The following is a 21,578-nucleotide window of genomic DNA, read 5'->3' as shown; positions in this document are numbered from 1 at the left end:
TGGGCCTTCCGCAGACGTTTCCAAAGATATCCAAATAAAAGCTTCAGAGTTAGCAACTCTGCTTGGGTGCCTTGCTTTCTCTTCCTTCCCCAAACCCTCTTTACTTCAAAACTTCATGCTCCCCCATCCCACTCACTGGATCCTTTTGTGTGCTTGCTTCCAGCCGCCTCTCTCTCTTTCACTTCTTTCGAGATGCCTACCCCATGGAGCTACCAGCGTGGGCTTGACTGTTACCTAGATGGAGCCTGGGCACCTGCCTGACAAACCAGGCAGGACAAAGGAGTGGGGTTCTGTTGGGGTTCAGGACAGTCACCTCTGGTCTCTCAGGGTATACTGCTTTCCAAACAGTCCACACACACTCTCTTGGACTCCAGAGCTCCCCTCTGGCACCAGGGAGACAGTGCTAAGTGTCCCCTGGGGTTGAATTACCATGAGGACTCCCTACAGAGGGTCTCTGATTTCTCCCTCCACCCTCACCATCATCTTAATGACAGAAAACGGGGGCACCTTTTATTGAGTAGTTACTGTTGTTCATTGGGTTGGTCAGTTTGTACACATTATTTCCAGGTGTCACAACAGCCCCATGAAAAGGCCGAGACAATGCAGGTCTGAGAGCCCATGAGAGACGGAGCCAGGACTGGACGGGGAGACGCCAGCTCGGGCTCTTGTCCCTGCGTCGAGCTCCCATCCTATCCGCAAACTGTAAAGAACATTGTTTAACTCCTATACATACTCTTGGCACATTTCCGGGTTTTATGTTCCTCCTGGAACTTTCCTCCCCAAACAGCTGTTCTTGATGACATCCCAACGTCTCATGACTGCTCAATACCCAAACCGTAAAGACTGAGGAAGAATCATGCATGTATTTCTCAATTACATCATAATGTTATGGGTACCTTGGGGCAAGAGAGTGGTAGGAGGGGCTAGGGCTGCGGGGACTCACAAATCCCATCAGTCTATTGGGCAGGGCAGGATATCTCAAGGGCCAGAAGGCCTCAGAACAGTAACCATGGTAACCAGCGTGTTCTGAACTGGTAGTGATCTGTCAGGTAGTGTGTCGGATGCTTTACACCTGTGATCTCACTGGCTCGTCTTGGAGCCCCACTGTCGGGATCCCCATTCTCAAGCAAGGAAATGAAGCTTGGGAAGTTTTCAAAATGCCCCTAATGAACAGGGCTGCTGAGTATCAGAACCAGGATTCAAATGCAGGTGTGTCTGACCTCAAAGTCCATGCCCTTGAACTGTAGTAGACTCCAGCAACATTCCTCGAAGAGCCAATCCAGTTCGCTCTTCTCAGCAAATATTTCTTGAGCTTCTACTCTGGGATGGGTCCTGTGAGGCCTTGGGGGTACAAAGATGAGTAAAATATTGATCTCTCCATCTGTACTTAATCTGGGGGGGGGGGTCAGACAGACACAATGACCCCGGATGAGCACAACACCTGTGGGTACAGATTAGACTCAGCATACCGTGGAAGGTGAGGGACAGGCAGGATTAATCCTTTCCCCAAGGGTGATAGATGGGCAGAGGAATGGAGCTCAACAGGTAGGAGTGAACCCCGGGCAGGGGCAAGACTATGCTCTCCCTCACGGCACGCCAGGCAGACACAGCCAGGCACAAGATACCACCTATCTGTATGTGCTTTAGGAGCAAGGTGAACAAAAGGAGAGAATGACTGCCTGGTGTGTGTGTGTGTGTGTGTGTGTGTGTGTGTGTGCACATGTGTTTGTGTGCACGCCCACTCCTGCTCATGTGTGCACACTGGGGGAAAGGCAGGGGTGTGAGTGACGAGGCTGGAGAGAGAGGTGTGGGCCAGACTTGGATGATTCAAATGTTGCCCAGGTCAATTGTTGACATTTTATCTCAGAGACAATGGAGGGTTCTACTGTCTGAAAGAGTGAAAGATCAACACCATCACCGCCAGCCCTCTTATGTGCATGACTAAGTCATTGTGTGTCCCACATTTCCCCCTTTTGTCTTTCCAGGAATCTTCTTCCTTTGCCTCCCAGTGGCCCATAGCCCACACCGCTTTCAGGCTTGACCAGCTCTCCTTCCCATTCCTTCCTTTTCTCTGGGTCTCTGCTGCTGCTCAGTACCTTGTTATTTCTCAGCTGGGCAATTACAAGAGTCCTCTAACTGGTCTCTGGCGTGGGTTGAACTGTGCCCCTTTAATATATATATATATGTATGTATACATATATATATACACATATACATACATACATATACACATATACATACATATATATATATACACACACACACACATACACACACACATATATATACACACACACACATATATATATATGTATGTATATGTGTATATTTAAGTCCTAACCCCTAATACCTGTGAATGTGATCTTATTTGGAAACAGTCTTTGCAGACATAATCAAGATATGGGCATGTGGGAGCAGGGTGGACCCTGAGTCAATATGGCCGGTGTCCTTGCAGGAAGAGGAGACAGTGCACGGGGAGAGTGCCATGGGTGATGTGCCTACAAGCCAAAGAACAACCATGATTGCCACTGCCCGCAACACCAGAAGCTGAGAGAAAGGCAGGGCACTCCCTAGAGTCATCACAGGGAGTTTGGCCCTGTCAGCACCTTGATGTTGGACTTCTAGCCTCCATAGCTATGCTAGAATAAATTTCTGTTGTTTTGAGCTCCCCCTCTTTGCAGTAATTTGTTACAATGGACTTAGGAAGTTAATATAGTCTCCTTGTCTCTGTGTTGGCCCGCCACCCCCTATCTCCATCCTCCGTGTATCAGAGTGAGCGTTCTAAATCACAAACTTAATGCTTTTGTCATTTTCTCATTTAAGAATGTCAGTGGCTCCCTGTTCACTGTCTACCTCAACATAAAATCCGAAGCCCTTAGCCCCACCCTCATTTCTAATCTGTTCTCCAAGTGTACTACGGGGAGTTTGGTGTTCTTCTCTGATTGAAATGCCTGCTTCTCATTTTTTCTGTCTGTTGACCCTTCTTATCCTTATCTCAGCTGCAAAGTGGCCTGGGCTACATTACCTCCTGTGTGCTGTCTCCTACCGGTGCATATCTCTGCAATAGCACAAAATCACAGTCTTTTACCTGAGTCTCCCTGTCACTAACGTTGATCCATGAGATAGCTCCAGAGTATCTTACGTCTCTATCCTCAGAGCCTATCACTGGAATACAGGAAGTGAAGAACGATTATTTGTTTTATATTTTTAAGTATAAAACACTATTACGTGGCCGAGCGAATAAATAACCAGATGAATAACACTGTAGTTATTCAGGGAAAGTCAAGGATTCTATTGCCGTTTCAAGAGCATGATATGATTGGAATCAGAGCAAAGTACAACTTTCCACCCTTCCATTTGCCATCTGTGTGACTCAGGGTAAGTTACTTAACCTCTCTGAGATTCATTTATAAATAAAGAAGAGATAATGTATACATCATAGCATCCCTAAGAAAATTAAGCAAGATGGTATAAGCAAACGACAGGCTGGTGTAGGGCGGGAAGCCTGGTGCTTCCCTTTCCCAGCTAAAGCCTTGTGTTCACCACCTAACTGTGGATTAACATATTCCAAGTCTGAAATCTCATTAAGCACTGAACAGAAATTGCCTTTTGGTTGTTGTTGTTGTTGTTGTTGTTGTTGTTGTTGTTCTCTACGAGGACATGCATGAGCACAAACTCTGCAGTGGAAACTGCCCTAATTATTTATGCAGAACAATAGCAAAAGCCATGAGGAGGTCCATTTAAACACAGGAGGGGCAATTAATCACAGCCCATTGGAATATTGCTTTTGGTCTTGAACTCAATCTGCCTTACATACAGGAAATGAAATGCAGTAATTATCACAGTCACTTGAGACTCCAGAGTCCTGGCTTCAATTCCCAAATCCTTCATCATTTCATTTTGGCCATGTCCAGATGACGCCAAAACATCTGGCTAAAAAGTGAAAACTGCCATCAATTTCTCAACTGATAACTCACTGAATAGTTTACTTTTTTTTTTTTTTTTTTACTGTGGTAAGATACACATCACATGCAATTTGCCATTTAACCACGTTGAAGTGTGCAGTTCAGTAGCATTAAGGGCATTCACATTGCTGCCCAGCCATCGCCACCATCCACCTCTGGAACTTTTTCAAGATGCAACTCTGTTCCCGTTCAACAGTCACTCCCCATTCCTCCCTCTCTCTAGCCCAAGGCAACCACGTGCTTTCTGTCTCTATCATTTTGACTGCTTTAGTTTCCTCACGTCAGTGAAATCGTGCAATATTTGTTTTTGTGTGTGTCTGGCTTATTTCACTTAATGTGATGTCCTGAAGGTTCATCCAGGTTGTAGCTTGTATCACAATTTCTTCCTTTTGGCGGCTAAATAATATTCCATTGTATGTATGTGTGTCTATATACACACAATGGAATATTATACATATGTATGTGTGTGTGTGTGCGTGTGTGTAATATATATAATATATATATACACATATATATACATTATATATATATGTGTGTGTGTGTATACATATATAATGTATACACACACCATTTTTTGGTCCTGTTTCAGGTATCGTGAACAGTGCTGCTTTGACATTGATGTACAAATGTCCGTTCAGGTCCTCGGTCTCACTTCTTTTGGGTACACTACCCAGAAATGGAGTTGCTGCCTCACAAAAAATTATATTTATTTTTTGAGGAATTGCCATACGGTCTTCAATAGCCGTTTTATATTCTCACCACGATGCACAAAGCTTCCAATTTCTCTGCGTCCTCACTAACGCTTCTTCCGTTCCTTTTTTTTTTGATAGCGGCCATCCTAGGGGTGTTAATTTCGTTTTTCCTTTTTTCCATTTTTCCTGTTACCAGAATTCACGCTTTTGTATCATTCATCCAGCCAGCCATCCATTCATTCTCGCAATCCCTTCACCTATCATAAACAGACGTTTGTTTGCCCAGCTGGCCCTACCTTTGCTTCGTGCACTGAGTATGCTAAGTAATCCTGGATTTTCACTTTCTTGACCAGTTTGCCCTAAAAGTTTTCTGCAACCCAAGTGGGCATTTGCAAGGCACAGCCAATAAGGATCTGAGAAGGAGGAGACAGTAAAGGATGAGGAGCAGGGGTGACGGGGATCGTCCCCACGCCGATGATAGGATTAAGAGAGTCAGTGCCCCATGTCTGAGTCAGACGCTGGCTTTGCCCAAGTCTCTGGCACTTTCTGCCTCTCAGAGGACCCTATCACTGAGATGGCTGTGAGCTTCTTGGGAGAATAGGCAGCCACATACCTGATTATCTGTGTATCCTCACGCTCAGTCAAGACCAACTTATAGTAAATGCTCAACCGTTTTCTTCCAGGGGCGCCTGGGTGGCTCCGTTGGTTGAAAGTCTGACTTTGGCTCAGGTCACGATCTCACGGTTTGTGAGTTCGAGTCCCGCCTCGGGCTCTCTGCTGTCACCACAAAGCCCGCTTTGGATCCTCTGTCCCCCCCTCCCCCCCACCACCACTTTCTGTACCTCTCCTACTCATGCTCCCTCTCTTTCAAAAATAAATAAACATTTTAAAAAGGAAAAAAAAGAGTTTTCTTCACAAAAATAAAGACGTTTAATCAAATTAAGTAGATTAGTGAGTAATTAATACTCTTACACAAGCAGAGAAGACTTAAGAAAAGCAAACTAAATTTCTTGTCAAAATAACTCCATATGCAGCGTATTGTGTAAAACTTTTCTCTGTGTAATTTTACTTCATACGATTGTATTAATAGTAGCTTACTCGGTCTCCAGAGCTCTGGAAAGGTCCCCAAGGCTGTTATAAACGTTGATTTGAATCTAAACACTTAATTGCTGGTCTCGGCCCAGAGATGTGGCTCCAGAGGCTGCTGCCAGAACGGCCTGTCAGTGATGGATTGAGGTGTTTGTGGGCCCAGCCAGCCCGGGGCCAATGACTTCCGACAGAAAACGTGCCTGGTGGGGAGGAATGTTCAAGTTGCCGAACTCCTCAGTCTTGCCTGTGTTTTGCGTCTGGACCCATTTTTGTTTACTCTTGAGGCGGCACCAGAGACAAAAAGGCCAAGCTGATCCTCGAGTGATAGGGACACAGTCTTCAGCTTTCTATTTTTTATCCGTTCTCACCAAGATCAGAAGCTCTGGGGTGACAGTGGCCTATTCCTGAACCTCCACAGGCTGAGCTCCCACCTGCCATGCTGGGAGCCAACAGGCCGTGTGCTTTTCCCATTTCTTGTGAGCAGAGGCATCGGCTGCCTTTGCCCCGGAATCTCTCCAAGAATGTTCATGTCGAGAACAGCCTGGGAAGACAGAGGTAGTGTCTGTCCCCTCCAGAGCAAAGGGCAGGCTTGCTGAATTGTCCGGGGTGGCAAAGATAATGTCTTTGTCAGGGGCAGGAGTCAGGGGCGCTAATGGCATATTATAAAAGATTCCCCAAGTGCATGATTTCTCAGCTATGACGCGAACTCCCTGCACGTGCCGTAGCCACACGAACCTCTCGGCCTCGTCGACATGGAAGGTGGGGGCAAGGGGATCTGATGCAGACACTGATACTCATTCTGCCTGTGTCGTGAGCGCTAAGGCCCTTTGTCTCTGACTCAGGAGTGTTATATCTTTTGCCATCATCCTTGAACCTGTGGCCGGCCACTGTGTTATTTTGTAAGTAGAGGAAAATCACAAACCCTGGCTTCCGGATGCCCACTGCCTTCATTGGATATCAACCCGTTGTGTCTTGCTCCTCTCCTCAGGCTCCTCCTGTTCTCTACATGAATATTCTTGAAGAGATGCTGGGACAGAGGCAGCCAGTGCCTTGAATAGAGAGCGCTCAGGATATAGAGGGGGAGCTCTCCAACGTGACAGAAAGACACCGCCTCTCCTGGCTCAGAAGTTGGGAGGAAGGAACAAGACAAAGGGAAAACAAAGACACCAGACCTCAGGCTCCATAGCTCACCATCACGGCAAGGCTGGTTCTTGAGTCAGAGAACAGTCAGGACAGAGAAACCAGGTAGGAAGCTACTGGCAAAAAGGAAGCCAGCTGCTCAGTGTTCTGAGGCACTCCCACATCTACGTGGGTGTTTCTAAAGCCTTCTCTGACTGGCCGACCACAGACTTCATGTGGTTTTGCAAACCCACTAAGCGTGCTCTTGCCTCAGGACCTTTGCACTTGCTGTTTGTTCTCTTTCCCTGAAATATTCCTCCAGCAGAGAGTCTCATAACTCGCCCCTCACCAATTCCAGGTCCCAGTTCAAATCTTTTCAAACACCACCATAACGGAGAAGGCTTCCCTGATCACCCTATTTTAGACAGCTCCCTCTTGTCGTCAGCCTTGCTGGATACATGTCTCTCAACAGCATGTCTCACCCTCTGACACACGGTGTATTTCATTTGCTTGCTCACTGTCTTTTTCTTCCCTCTGGACTGGGGCTTTGGTTTTGTTTGCTGCTCAGTCTCCGGCACCTGCAACAATTCGTGGCACAGAAGGGATCACTCGATAGGTATCAGTTGAGGGAATAAACGAATGAGGGTCCAGGCTCTTGACAGAAGCCCCACCTTGGCTCGATAGCAGATACAGTTCAGGCTGGGATGAGTGGCAGGTATCTAGATGGTCAGGCCCGAGCGGTCTTCCTGAGTCCCTGCGATCTAGGCCAGGCACGCGTGGGGTCCCGGAGCTCCCGTTTGCCAAAATAAGAGCGTGTGAAGTTCAGTGTGAACCAGCAACAGTCTAGTATTGGGAGGAGAGAGGCACTGAGGATGACAGAGGCCAGGGGCTCAGGCTGGGCCAGTGGCAGTCGCCGCAGGGGTGCCCTCCCTGCTGTGAGAGCAGCCCTTGGGGCGGTGTGCTGGCTGCAGGCAGACCAGACCCCACCTAGCTTCATCCCCCCACCCAGCTACATCCCATGGCGGCCACTGGCAGGGCCCCAGCTCCTTGCCCCTCAGTGAGCTGCTGCTTCCCTTGTCCCAGGCCTTGCGCTCACACCCGGATCACCATTCGGAGAAGGAGGGAGGGAGCGACCACCGGAGTGAACAGCTGCACTCGGGAGTTGACTATTTATTAAAAGAGACTATTTAAACCAGAAACACAATGAGATGCTGTTTACCGGAAAGCCCCAGTTGCCTTCGATTGCTCCGGATCTCCACTCACTGTGGGTGGGGATTCAGGTAGAAGATTAAAACGGCCACAGGCGAGGCGCCTGGGTGGCTCAGTCGGTTAAGTGTTCGACTTCCGTTCAGGTCATGATCTCGCGGTTCATGGGTTTGAGCCCCCCATCAGGCTCTGCGCTGACAGCTCGGAGCTTGAAGCCCGCTTCAGTTTCTGTGGCTCCCTCTCTCCCTGCCCCTCCCTGGCTCACCCTCTGCCTGTGTCTCTCTCTCTCAAAAATAAACAAACAATAAAAAAAAATTTTTTTTAAACAGCTACAGGAAAAAGTAAACAAAAAAAGCAACGTTTTCTTTGTACATATGGGCGCATCGGTGTTAAATTTGGGACGGTTGTTACCCATGAGCCCTCCCTCAGAAGTGCCCCCCTTTGAAGCCAGGCTTCCCAAAAGAGCCACTTAGATTTCATTAAATACATTCCACCAGCCATTAGCCTGTTTGTAATTGTGTCCTCCAATGCCTGGAGCATTTCTCAAAGGGCATGGTTGTGGTGGCTCGTGAAGAAGGGAAGTGTTTCCTGCCCTATGACTCACTAGCAGACCTCTTTTGGAACTTTGCACGGATTCCCCAGTACTTTGGGGATCTCATTCGAGGCCCTGAATTGAGATATAAACTCTGAAAACAATTTTACTGTGCTCCAGATGAAGGAAAGGACCTCTGCTGTGACAGGCAGGACGGAAGAGGTCTCGGGGCTTCCTGGAGCCGGCCGAGTTTCTAGTTCATTCTCATAAGTGCCCCGCGCCAGAGACATCGGGCAGTATTTGGAGGGACTTTTGGCCCTGGTCTTTCACTAGCATCTCACAAACCTCCTGGACGTTAACACAGGCAGGTGCAATTGGGCCCATTTTACACAGGCGACTGAGGCTCAGAGACGACAAGGGGGTCCCCCCAGAGCAAAGAACAGGGGAACAGTGCTTTTTTTTTTTCTTGAAAAAAAAAGGAATAAAAATTTCAACATTTATTGAGAATCAACTGTGAATCAAGCAAAGAGAACAAAATCCTTGCTTTCAAGGAGGTAACGGTCAGGGAGGGAGGTAGTTCCCAAACAAGGTAATACGTAAAGCAGGCTGCCCCTCAGGTAATGAGTGAGGAGGGCTAACAGAACAGGAGGAGAAGGACTGGAAGGGGCTGTGGAGCTGGGGACACTGAACTGAGGAGCTAGATACTGTGGCCAGGGACAACCTCAGGGACGTGACTGTTTCCCGCAACTTTACTGAGGAATGATTGACAAAAATACATTTATTTATTTATGTATGTATTTATTTATTTATTTATTTTGAGATAGAGAAAGCACAAGCAGGGAGGGGCAGAGAGAGAGAGAGAGAGAGAGAGAGAGAGAATCCCAAGCAGGCTCCATGCTGCCAGCACAGAGCCCAATGGGGCGGTGGTTGGTGGGGGGGGGTTGAGTTCGTGAACCGTGAGATCATGACCTGAGCCAAAATCAAGAGTTGGAGGCTTACCCGACTGAGCCATCCAAGCACCCGCCTTGTGTATATTTGAAATGTACACCGTGAGGATATGATATCCATATACATGGTGGAATGATTACCGAGATCCCGATAATTAGCACCTTCATCACCTTAAACAGTTAATTCCTTTTTTTTGGTTTTGTTTTTGTCTTTGTGTTTTGTTTTGTTTTAGGTTGGTAAGAACTCTCAAGATCTACGTTCAGCAACTTTCAGATATACGCACCGTATCATTAACTATAGTCACCCTGTTATACATTAGATCTTGAGGACTGATTCTTTTTATAACTAGAAGTTTATGTTCTTTGATCTGCAGCCCTCTGTTTCCCCCTGCTCTCAGCCCCTCCCAACCACCATTCTATTTTCTGTTTCTATGAAAACTCACTAGCAAAACCCGCAAATCACCCTATTAAAAATAGGCAAAGAACCCGAATGGACATTTTTCTGAAGAAGACATACAAATGGCCTAGAAGTGCCTGAAAAAAATGCTCAACATCACTAATCATCAGGGAAAGGCAAATCAAAACCACCATGAGGGGCACTGGGGTGACTCGGTCAGTCAAACATTGGACTCTTGATTTCGGCTCAGGGCATGATCTCATGGTTTTGTGAATTCAAGTCCTGCATCGGGCTCAGCGCTGGCAGTGAGGATCCTGCTTGGAATTCTCTCCCTCTCTCTCTCTCTCTGCCCCACCCCCACTCATCCTTTCTTTGTCTCTCTCAAAATAAATAAATAAACTTAAAAAAGAAAACCACATTGAAGTGACATTTGAGTAAAGATCTAAAGGAAATGAGAGAGTGAGACATGTAGCTGAGGCATGTGCCTACCTGAGGAAGAGGTCCCAGGCTGAAGGAGAAGCAGGTGCAAAGGCCCTGTGGTGGGGTAGGCCTGGTGTGCTTGAGGACTCAGTGTAGCTCACGGAATGCATGGGGGAGAGAGAGAGCCGAAGGAGATAAAACCACAGGTGTGAGTCGGGGGAAAGTCAGGGACAAATCACAGAGACACTGGAAAGTCGTTTGAAAGACCACAGCTTTCATCAGAGAAGTAGGGAACCACCGCAGGCTCTGAGCAGAGGTGTGATAGAATCTTTGAATTTTAACTGGGTCACTGGCTGCTGTGCAGGGAATATACTGAAGGAAAGAGGCAGCGAATTTTCTCAGCTTCATTTTTGCCAGTTCTAATTTCCTCAAAGGCTTTTTTTTTTTTTTTTTTTAATTCTGTGATGATGTGAACGAGAAGGAAAAGTATAGATGTGCAGGAGCATACCAAGGAGCGCCTGAAGCATGGGGCTCCTTGGTCAGGAGAGAAAAAGAGAAAATGAGATGGTAGTCGTGAAGGAGGAAGATGTTCGCCAAGCCTTCCCACCACGTGGCTGGGGCTCAGAGCAAAGGTGCACTCGCAACCCGGGACGTCAGTGCGTCTACAGCTGTCCTGTGCAGACAGAGGCTGCGTGGCTGCAACGTGAGATCACATCCTCCAGGATTAGCAGGACTTCTCAAAAAAATTCAGAAAATTATTCTCCTCTGATTAGTTTTCATCTCATCGTGGTTTGTTTGTCATTACTTTACCTGTTTTAGTCGAAAGTTCACAGCCTGTTTATATTCAGATATAAGCCCTTGAATCTGGGATTCTCAGGGGCCAAGTCTAAATGTTTTGCTAACTTGTATTGATGTTTGTCAAGAAAGCCACATCCTCAACTCAACAGGGCAAGGCTTTGGAACAAAATCTACTAAATCATTCTTCAGTCTGTTGGGACGAGGAGTCGATTTTCCTTCTTATCACAAAATCAAAAATATAGAACAGTGTGGTCCATGAACCCATTTTTACTTCCTAAGAATAAAACCAGTCAGGCCCAAGACGTGCTTGTGTGGCTGGTCCTCAGAGGAGGAGAGGGCGGGGTGTTCCCTGAGTGCTCTCGGGGAAGACGAATCTTGGGAACCTCTCCGTGCTCCCTCCCAGGTCTTTGGGACATGCTTGCAGAATCCGTTAACTGTCTGCAAATCGCTGTGATCTTCTGAGGCAGAAATATTTCCGGTCAATGTCACGTAAAACCTGAGCAAGATGCCCAAGCTTGAAAGTCAGATTTGGATGCTGAGGTGCTTGCTTTGACAGCCCTTATATGAAAATTGAAATGATACGGAGAAGATTTGCATGGTCCCTGCATAAGGATGACGTACAAATCCGTGAAGTGCTATATTAAAAAAAAGAAAAAAAAATTGGCCCCTGATGGATTTTGCATGGCTGGTCTTCCTGGAGTTTGGGAGGAAAATGAGATTTGTGCCCTATAGGAACATGGGAAGGCAATGTTTATAGCAGCACTATCAACAATAGCCAAAGTATGGAAAGAGCCCACATGTCCATCATGGATGAATGGATGAAGAAGATGTGGTATATATATACAATGAAGTATTACTCGGCAACCAAAAAGAATGAAATCTTGCCATTTGCAGCTACGTGGATGGAACTGGAGGGTATTATGCTAAGCGAAATTAGTCAGAGAAAGACAAATATCATACGACTTCACTCATATGAGGACTTTAAGAGACAAAACAGATGAACATAAGGGAAGGGAAACAAAAATAATATAAAAACAAGGAGGGGGACAAACAGAAGAGACTCATAAATATGGAGAACAAACAGAGGGTTACTGGAGGGCGTGTGGGAGGGGGGATAGGCTCAATGGGTAAGGGGCACTAAGGAATCTACTCCTGAAATCCTTGTTGCACCACGTGCTAACTGACTTGGATGTAAGTTACAAAAAGTAAATAAATTATAGAAAGGAAAAAAAAAAAAAAGAAAACGGGGAGGTGACACCTAAAAGTGCACATTTCCAGTTACCCTTGAAAACTCAGAACATCTTACGAAATTGGCCACAGTTTCCAGTATGGGGACAGCGATGCAGAGGTGAGCCGCAGCCCCCACTTCCGTCCCCTTTGGCCCACGGCTCCCTTTCATGTCCCCAGTGGAGGAGCAGAGGGTCAGTGCTCGCATAACATCATATTTGCATTGTTTCCCCTTATACTAGAGACATAGTCCTCTGTATCCTTGTTTCTATCAGAAGTGGGAAATGAGGGGCACCTGGGTGGCTCAGTTGGTTAAGAATCGGACTCTTGATTTCAGCTCAGGTCACGACCTCCCAGTCGGTGGGTTCGAGCCCTGCATCGGACTCTGCGCTGACAGCGTGGAACCTGTTTAAGAGTCTCTCTCTCTCTCTCTCTCTCTCTCTCTCTCTCTCTCCCTCCCTCTCTGCCCCTCCCCCCACTTTAAATAAACTTAAAAAAAATTTTGTTTTGAAGTGGTAAATTAAAAGGGGCACAAGCTTAAAAAAATATTTTGCGTCTCTTCTTTGTCGCAAGAAGTACCCCCACGTGCCTTGGTGCACGTTCTGGCTGCTGGGTTTCCTTCCGCCAGTTCAGTGCCCCGCCAGCCCCCTGTAGCACTGAGTGTCTGGGCTCTATGGTTCATCAGCTCCAATGCCTGTGTGACGGGAGACCAAGGCCCCCTTGGTGGCCAGTTAGGGTCCTGGCATGGGAGCTTCTGGACCACCGAGCCCCTGGCTCAGGTACAGCCAGACTTTCACGGTCATGAGGCGAAAGGGGCTGAGAGCCCCAGGGCTGTTTGGGTAATGGCGTCAGCATTTGGGCTGGTGGGAGTGCAGCCTCTCTGACAAGCCATGAAGAGTGACCCTTCCCGTGACACCGGATCGTGGGGATGAAGCACTCGGGATCCCAACCCCTCTGAGCCCCAGTCTCCCTCTCCAAACCCGGAGATGCTCCTCCCTGCCCCCCCCCCCAGTCCCACCCATCTGTCGTGTCACCAAATGAGGGTAGGCACGTGGGGATTTTGAAAACTGCTACATTCTCCCAAAGAAGAGTAATTCCTAGGAGAGCAGGGGTGTGAATGCGGGGCTGGTGTGAAGTCAGGGCCGCAGGGGTGGGGAGCAGCCTGCGGGGTTGGTCTGCCGCTCTCTGGAGGACGAGGGCCAGCAAGGGCTCTTGGGCTTCCCCTGCCCTGTCCTCATGTAGGTCCCTGAGTAAGAAACCCTGAGGGAGAAGGTAGCGTGTTGGTGTTTGTCTAGTGCTCTGTAGTTTCCAAAATGTTTCTCCTTTTCATCTTTTCCCAATATCGTAATAGTGATAGCAGTGGCAGTCTCCTGAATTCAAGGGACTGGGTGGTTCCAAGCCATTTCCCTTTGAACTGAGAACCATCATCATATAAAAAATATATATATATTTTAATTGCTTTGTTTAAGCTAATGAATAAAGAGTGCATTGCTAACGTAGTCTACCAGAGGGTTGCTGTGGCATGGGCGGGCTCCCAAACCTGCAGGTTTCGTGACTCCCTGATGCTCTGGGGGATCCGGAGCCCCACGCTGGCCCTCACCCTGGTGTCGGCTGTTGCATTAGCTCGATGCCACCAACGTCCTGTCTATGAAGAAGCGCATGCCCCTTACTTACTTTGTATGTATCCTGAACACTGAACTTCTAATAAAATCTGTCACTTTCCTCTGCTGTGCCTGGCATGTGATGGGTGCAAGCCACCTGGACAGAAGTGTTCTAGAAGAGCAAAAGCTCCCAAGTCTAATCTCTGTCCACCCGTTCTTCCGTCCGTCCGTCCCCCTGACCCCTGGGCACCTGCGGGAGAGCGGCTCTGAGGAATTCCCCAGAATGCTGCCCGGTCCCGTTTCCTGCGTTTCAGAGGTAATGTGTCCACCATTTCCTACAGGAGATTTGGCCCCACTTTATCATCTCTGACATTTACAGCAGGAAGATTGGGCTCGCCGGGAATCCTGGGCTGGGAAACGGGGCACCGGCTTGCGCAGGGGGACTTACAAGGCAAGTAAAGAAGTTCCAAGCAACTCAATCCCCAGAAGGTATCTGAGGATCAATAAAGCGGTAATGACCACATAGCTGAGGCTGCTGGAGCGTGTTTACAGACCCATTCCTCGGAGCCGGTGATTTACAGCTGCCCTGCTTCAGATGAGGCACTGAGGCCGGAGCTTTGTGACTTTCAGAAACACTGACAACTCGCCCTGGGGACACGGGGCCGGGGGGTGGGGGAGGGGACTAGCTTGGTCTCCCCACACTGATTCTCTACCTCCCTCCCTCCTTCCCTCTCTCCCTTCTGTCCTTTTGAAAAATAGCCTTATTGAGATATAGCTCACATTCCATACGGGTCACCTATATAAAGTGTTTTTTAGTATATTCACAGAAATGTGCAACCATCATGACAGTCAACTTTAGAATGGTTTCGTCACTTCCCCCCAAATCCCATACACATTAGAAGTCAGCCCTCTTCCCCAGCCGTGACACCATTATCAGGACATTTATATAAATGGAATCATGCAGTATGTGACTGGGCTTCTGGCAATTAGTATAATGCTTTTAAGGTTCATCCCTGTTGGGGCATATGTCATTACTGCCTCCATATGTGCTAGCAATTCTGTTCCTAGGCATAAAACCAAGAAAAATAAGAATATACATCCACACCAAAACTTTGTGCGCGCACGTCCATAGCAGCATTATTCATAATAGCCCCAAAGTAGAAGCAACTTGAATAGTCAAGTGACGAATGGATACACAAAATGGAGTCTATTTAATGGACTATTATTTGCAAATAAAAAGAATGAGGTACTCTGTGCTATGACATGAGCGAACCTTAAAGACATTATTCAAAAGCAAAAGAAGCCCCATCATAAAACACCACTTGTTCTATGATTCCATTTATGTGAAATGTCCAGAAAAGACAAATCCCGATAGACAGAAGGTGGATTAGTGGTTGCCATGGGCTGGGGGTGGGGGGGAGGTGGGCATGAGGGCCAGGGACTGCTAACGGATACCGGGTTCCCTCTGGGCTGCTGAAAATGCTCTGGAACTGCCCAGAGGTGCTGGCTGCACAAGCGGGTGACTGTACTAAAAATCACTGAACTGTTCATGTTAGATGGGTGACCTTTACAGTAGGTGAATTGTACCTGAACGGAGAACGTGAAGGAATAGATGGAGGAAAAAAGAGGAAGTGAAGGAGACTGAGGAGGGGCTTGTGTTTCGGAGGAGAGGGCAAAGATCCAGCTCTCCCTGCTCCTCTCTGCTGAGCGCGGCTTTGGGCCCCGGAACTGACGCAGCAGGCAGTCACCCAGCACCCTGACAGGTAAGTCAGGCAGTCACCCAGCTCCCTGGCAGGTGAGAAGAAGGAGAAGTGGTTTGAGGCCCCAGGACTGAGGAAGAACACAGTGGCACAGTGTCTTAAGTCCCCACCCCCTCCAGCCGAAGAAGGAGACCTAGATCCAGTGTTTCCCATTCCCCATCTATCACAGGAGGCACCTAGTAGGCTCTTCCCTTCCTGTATGCAAGGAGAGTTCCTGGAACACCACATGCCTGGAGGGATCAAGCAGGAACCCCATTCTCAATAAACAGCCAAGGGCAGAGCTCTCTACCCCAGCCTTGAGAGGTAGCTCCTCCAATGGTAGGCTTTCTAGATCTGGGGGCTTAGGCAAGAGGGACCCCCACAGCTACCTTATTTGTCCCCAGACGGCTAAGACCCTGTTCTACCACTAGAAACTCAGTCACCTCCACAATAAGGGAATCTTCTCACAATGAGCATCTGGCCGCAGAAAACTCTTGTCCTCTTGAGTGTGAACTCCCCTACCTGCCAGGAGACATCGGTGCCCCATCTGAAGACACACCTGTCTCCTCCACCAGCCAAGACCCAGTGGGGGCCCCAGAAGCACCAGATAAACAAGCAGACCAAAATGACACAACAAAAGCCCTGACACTTAAACTATCATTGGAACCACAGCCCACAAATAGGCTAGTAGCCGTGTGCTAAAACTAAATGGGATAACTGCCTGGTCAATAAAATATTTAAATAGGTCCTAGAGTCTCCTACATCCACCATCAACCCACTTCTATGTGGGTGTGATTGAGTCCGACGGTGCCAGTGAGCATTTCTGGCAACAGAGCTGTGCTTTTTGTTGTTCTTAAAGTTTTTCTTTTCTTTTTTTTTTCCAGATTCAAAATTATACATGTGCATTGTAGAAAATCTGGATGATGGAAATAATGAAGAAATTATAAATCACTTGTAATACTACCACTCAGAGGAAATGCATGTAGCGTGTGTGTGTGTGTGTGTGTGTATTGATATTATCTATATATCCTTCCAATCTCCGTGTCTTTATATGCCGAAAGGAAGAGTTTCTATTTAAAAAAAATTAATGTTTATTTATTTATTTTTGAGAGAGAGAAAGATAGGGACCAAGCAGGGGAGGAGCAGCGAGAGAGGAAGAGAGAATCGATGGGTTCGAACCCATGAACCATGAGGTCATGACTTGAGCCGAAACCAAGAGTCAGACACTCAACTGGCTAAGTCAGCCAGATGCCCGGGAAGCTTTTCTCTTAAAGAAAATACCATTATTCTGTATATAACATATCTGTAACTTGCCTTCTCCTATAGAATATATTCCTTCTCTAAATCATTAAATGCTCTTTCCATATCACTTCTAGTGATAGCATATATTTAGTGACATTTCTGTAAAGAATGTGTATCAGTTACTTTTGGACCACCTACCCTTGGCACAGTACGCCATAGGTGCTCAATAAATATTGAGTGAATGAACTGATAAAGCTCTGTGGCCAGGCTGAGGGCCACAGCGCCTGATGAGTCTCTTTATTGGGCATTTCACTTGTCCCAGCCCAGTCCTGCAAAGGAAGAAAGGCCTGTGTCCAGCCTTGTGGGAAAGCATCAGGTACTGGCTGGAGTCATGGCTCCCACATCGAAGATTCTCTCCTGGGCAAAAGGTCCTTCCACTCCAGTGTTTCCAAGTGGAGACTGACTCAGGCTTGGTCCCCCAGACCTCCCAGAAAAGAAGGCCCACTCCCGGCCCGTTGAGAGAGCCTTGCTGCAATCTCAGACAATGTGCAGTTCTGCCTTTTCATCTTGACTCTTTCCTGCACCTTCAGGCCATTGTGTCTGCTCAAGTCATGTTTCAATCTGAAATATCCACCCTGCGTTTCCCATTGGTAAACCCTGATCTGACATCAAGACCCAGTTCCAGGGACACCTGTTCAGTGGGTCTTCTCTGACCCCTTCCGGCACCTCCACTGTACTTTTCTTTTCCCCTTGCACTTGGTGTGAGCGAGCATCAAACAAAAGCCTTGGCCGTCTGCTGGGAAAATGGGTTCTTGTGTCTGTTGCACTAATTAGACTGCAGATCCCCAGCCTGACCTCAGCCGTCAGTAAACTCTCCTTGGAAGGATTAATTGGCAGGATGGGACTGGCCTGCCTCTGCAGAGGGGCAGAGGGCGTCAAACCTGACAGCACCTGACCTCGCAGTCCTAGGGGTAGAGAAATGGCAGCTGTCTGGAGTGGGACTGGTGCTTCCCAAGGAACATGTGCCCTTGCTTTCCTGTCTAGGATGCCAGAGCTGCCAGAGCAGGGAGAAGACAATGATCTTTTGGCGTGTTTCCTAAACATGGTTTATGAAAGGGAAAGTCATCTTTATTACATTTATTTGAAGAAGGGGGTTATAAGTACTTCATCTGGTGTTCACTTCAGAGCAGCTGTTCAGTATTACTGAAGAGAAAGACGAGTGACTCGTGCTCCTTGTTCCGAGCCAGAGAATCCGAATCAATAGACACAATGGCGTCTCTTGTGACAGGCAGAGTTCCTGGAGCTGGGAAGTTTCCTCTCAAATTCCTTCAGTCTAAGTCCCAAGATTTTTTTTTTTCTTTTAACCCTAAGGCCTCACTTAGCCAACAGCTATTTCCTGGTGGTGATTCTGGGGTTGGTCCAGGGCTGGGCTGGGAGCTGGAGCTCAGAGATTTGTCAAATAGGAGCTGCCATGTTGCAATGGATTTTCCACTATGAGAGAGCATGGGAGCAGAAGTTTAGCTACAAGCAACAGATACTGATTCTGGCTAGCATAAGCAGCAGAAGAATTTGTTGGATGTATATGGAGACACTCCCAGAATTCATAAGAAGGCTGGTGAGCAGATTTTGGAGAACTGACTAGAACCAAAGGAGGCTAAAAAGCAGAAAATGAATCAACCATGGGAGCCAATTTTTCAGATGATACCCGTGGGCCTTTGGCTGTTCTGAATATGTTCTCAAGTGTCCCTGAGTGTATCATTCTCTCAAGATCCAATGTATTAAATGGAGGGAACAGATTGGCCAAATGCAGGCTATCTACCTGAACTCTAGGTGATAGAAAAGTGGGAAGGAATAGCCGGTCTTTTGGATTCCTTAGGGGGTGGTGGGGAGGATTTCTGTCCACAGGTAGCATTTCTGTGAAGATTTCTTCCTTTGAAGTTGGTCTTCTGGTTGTAGAGGAGGGATGCTTGGGGTCTTCAAAAGTAAAGATGATGTTCTATTTTTCAAGCTAGATGTGAATTTTTGTAGGACACTATCCAATTCAGTATGGTGGGATAAATAGGTACATTATTCTCAGGCCTCACTAGAAAGCAAGTCTAGGATGCAAGTTGTGGGAGAGTCTATCTATCTGCATATTCCAGATTGTGCAGACAGATGCGTTTTAAAGGTGTTTTTGCATTTTGACTGTTTTACTCTTCCAATGACTTCATTTCAAATTCAAATTTAAAGTTCCCAGTGGTCAAGGTTATCTGTTTTTCTGAGTACTGTTAGGGCAGAGTTTCCTCAAATCTTGCAAAGAAATACTTTGGCCTACCATTAACTGGAAGAGACACATTTCTACTCTCAAGAAAACTGAAGTCAAGTCTCTGCGGGTTTTCTAGCCAACTAACAAGGATTCGGAATCCAAAAAGACGGCGGTCCTGAGCTGTCTAGTCACATCTTTTTTAAAATTACATCTGAACCACAAAGTTACTCTGCAGAGTGGAGAATGATTGCCAAGTTTTTCATGGTGTTCTCATAGCCTTTTCTTTCACAAGCATTTGGTGAAACACCTCAGGAGTGAACATCTGATTAATATCAGAAGTATTTTCAGTATCACTCATTGTTTTTGTTAACTAGCATCCATTCCTCCCCTTGCCCCCCACCCCCCATAACCCAAACTTACAATTTGACTGAGTGTCATTAGTTTCAGTCACTGATACAAATATTCACTTATTCAACATATAGTTTTGAGTGTCTACCAAGCTCCATATCCAAGGGAGAAAGGACAAAGGACACCTCATCTTTTCCTGGAGATTATGTGCTGGGGTGGAAGATAGATCAGCAAAGGATAACCAGAATTCAGAGTGGTGAGAGCTCTGGATGGGTTAATTACAGAGTACCACAGGAGTATGAGACAGGGGTGTCTCTATCCCAGCCTGGGAAATTGAGGCAAATGGCCTAGTCTGGGAGAATGAGAGTGTGGATAGAGGGGAAGGAAGCATGGGACAGAATGTAGGGACAGCATTGCTTGGAACCTTAACTATGTGGATGTGAAATGGCAGAGATGTGGGAGGACAAAACACAGGGAGATTCTGTTTGGATGGCCTTGTAAAGAGATTCCTGTCACTGATGTAAGAAATAGGAGGATGAGCCATTTCAGGAATCAGGGCAAGGAAGAGTTCATAAAACTCTTGCTCATAAAACTCATGTTCAGTTCTTAAAATATTTTTTTGTTGTTGCTGGAGGAATGTTTAAGAGAAACTTTTCAACTGAGAGAGCTTAAACCCTCAGGGTCTTGGGAGGGAGATTTATATTTCAGAGTCATGGATCATACATGATCCATGAATGGATGAGTGCATTCAGAGAGACTAGGCCCAGTGAGATGAAAAGTTATTTTAGGACAGGACGAAAGGCACACCTACTGCTAGCAGATGGGCTGGGGAGGAAAAGTCCTCAAGAGAGACAGAGAAGGAGTAGTCTTCCAGTGAACAGTCAATATTTTGTCAGAACTTTTAGCTCCCTGGTAAATCTCTATTTACAGAATGTGGTGGCTATTTGATTTGATTCAGAGCTCATCTAAGCTCAACTGGGGGTGAGATATGGGGAAGACAAAAAGGAAACCTACTCCCAGGACAGTATTGAACCAATACCAAACTGCTGGCAACTTCTCAGCTACTTGAGGCTGTGATTTCATTTAAGGAAAACTAGACCCTGATAGGGAATTTAAAAAGAAATCCCGGAGAACTAGGCTACCATAGGGAATTTTGAAAAGCTCTGACATCTTCCTGGAGATCTAAAAGCCTGCATGCATGCACAGGAAAAGCTGAGGAAAGGAGAAGTCACCAGTCCGTGTTACAACAAAAAAAAATATGAGACATACCAAGAAGCAAGAAAGTATGCTACATACACAGAAAAGAAGAGAAAAAGCTGGCAATGGAAAATGTCCTTGAGAGGGCATAGGTTTTATACTTACTATGCAAAGAATTTATATCAGTTATTATAAATATGTTCAAATAACTAAAAGAAGACATGTATAAAGAATTAAAATAAAAGCATGGCAATTATGCCTCACTAAATAAAGACTGTCAATAAAGAGACTGTCAAAAAAGATCTACATAGAAATTTTGGAGTTGAAGTGAAAAGTCACCTGAGGAACCCAAGAACCTATCTGAATCAATAAAGAACAAAGAATCAATAAAATTAAGTTGGTCAATAAAGATTACCCAGTCTGAGGAGCAGAAAAAATAAATAATGAAGAAAAATGAATAGAACGTCAGAGGTCCGTGGGACACCAGTAAACATACCAATGTATGCGTAATGCGAGTGCCAAACAGAGATGCGAAAAGAAAGAGACAGAAAAAGTACTTAATAAAATATCTGAAAACTTCTCAAATTTGATTAAAAACATGAATCTACACATAGATGAATCTACAAATAGAACAAACTCAAAAATATCCACCATAGACATATCATAGTCAAATTAATGAAATTCAAAGATAAAGAGAAAATATTGAAAACGGTAAAAGAGAAGCAGCTCATCCAGTACAAGGAAAAGTCAATAATATTAACATCTGGCTTCTCATTAGAAACAAGAGGTCAGAAAATCATGGGATGACATCTTC

At 46.4% G+C, this 21,578-nt stretch overlaps 1 long non-coding RNA gene and 1 other non-coding gene across 2 annotated transcripts; both read left to right on the top strand.

Annotated features, from left to right (window-relative positions):
* Window positions 1–930: 930 nt before the first annotated feature.
* LOC122202392 lies at window positions 931–14,399 on the top strand. Its single transcript, XR_006194632.1, has 3 exons — window positions 931–1,209; window positions 6,735–6,991; window positions 14,335–14,399. It is a non-coding gene; the product is annotated as an uncharacterized LOC122202392 (long non-coding RNA).
* On the top strand, window positions 11,706–11,812 carry LOC122202879. The gene has a single exon (XR_006194934.1). It is a non-coding gene; the product is annotated as a U6 spliceosomal RNA (small nuclear RNA).
* Window positions 14,400–21,578: the final 7,179 nt, after the last annotated feature.

Source organism: Panthera leo, chromosome D2 (assembly GCF_018350215.1).
Source record: "Panthera leo isolate Ple1 chromosome D2, P.leo_Ple1_pat1.1, whole genome shotgun sequence".
Taxonomy (NCBI): Eukaryota; Metazoa; Chordata; class Mammalia; order Carnivora; family Felidae; genus Panthera; species Panthera leo.
This window is presented reverse-complemented; position numbering and strand designations above follow the sequence as displayed.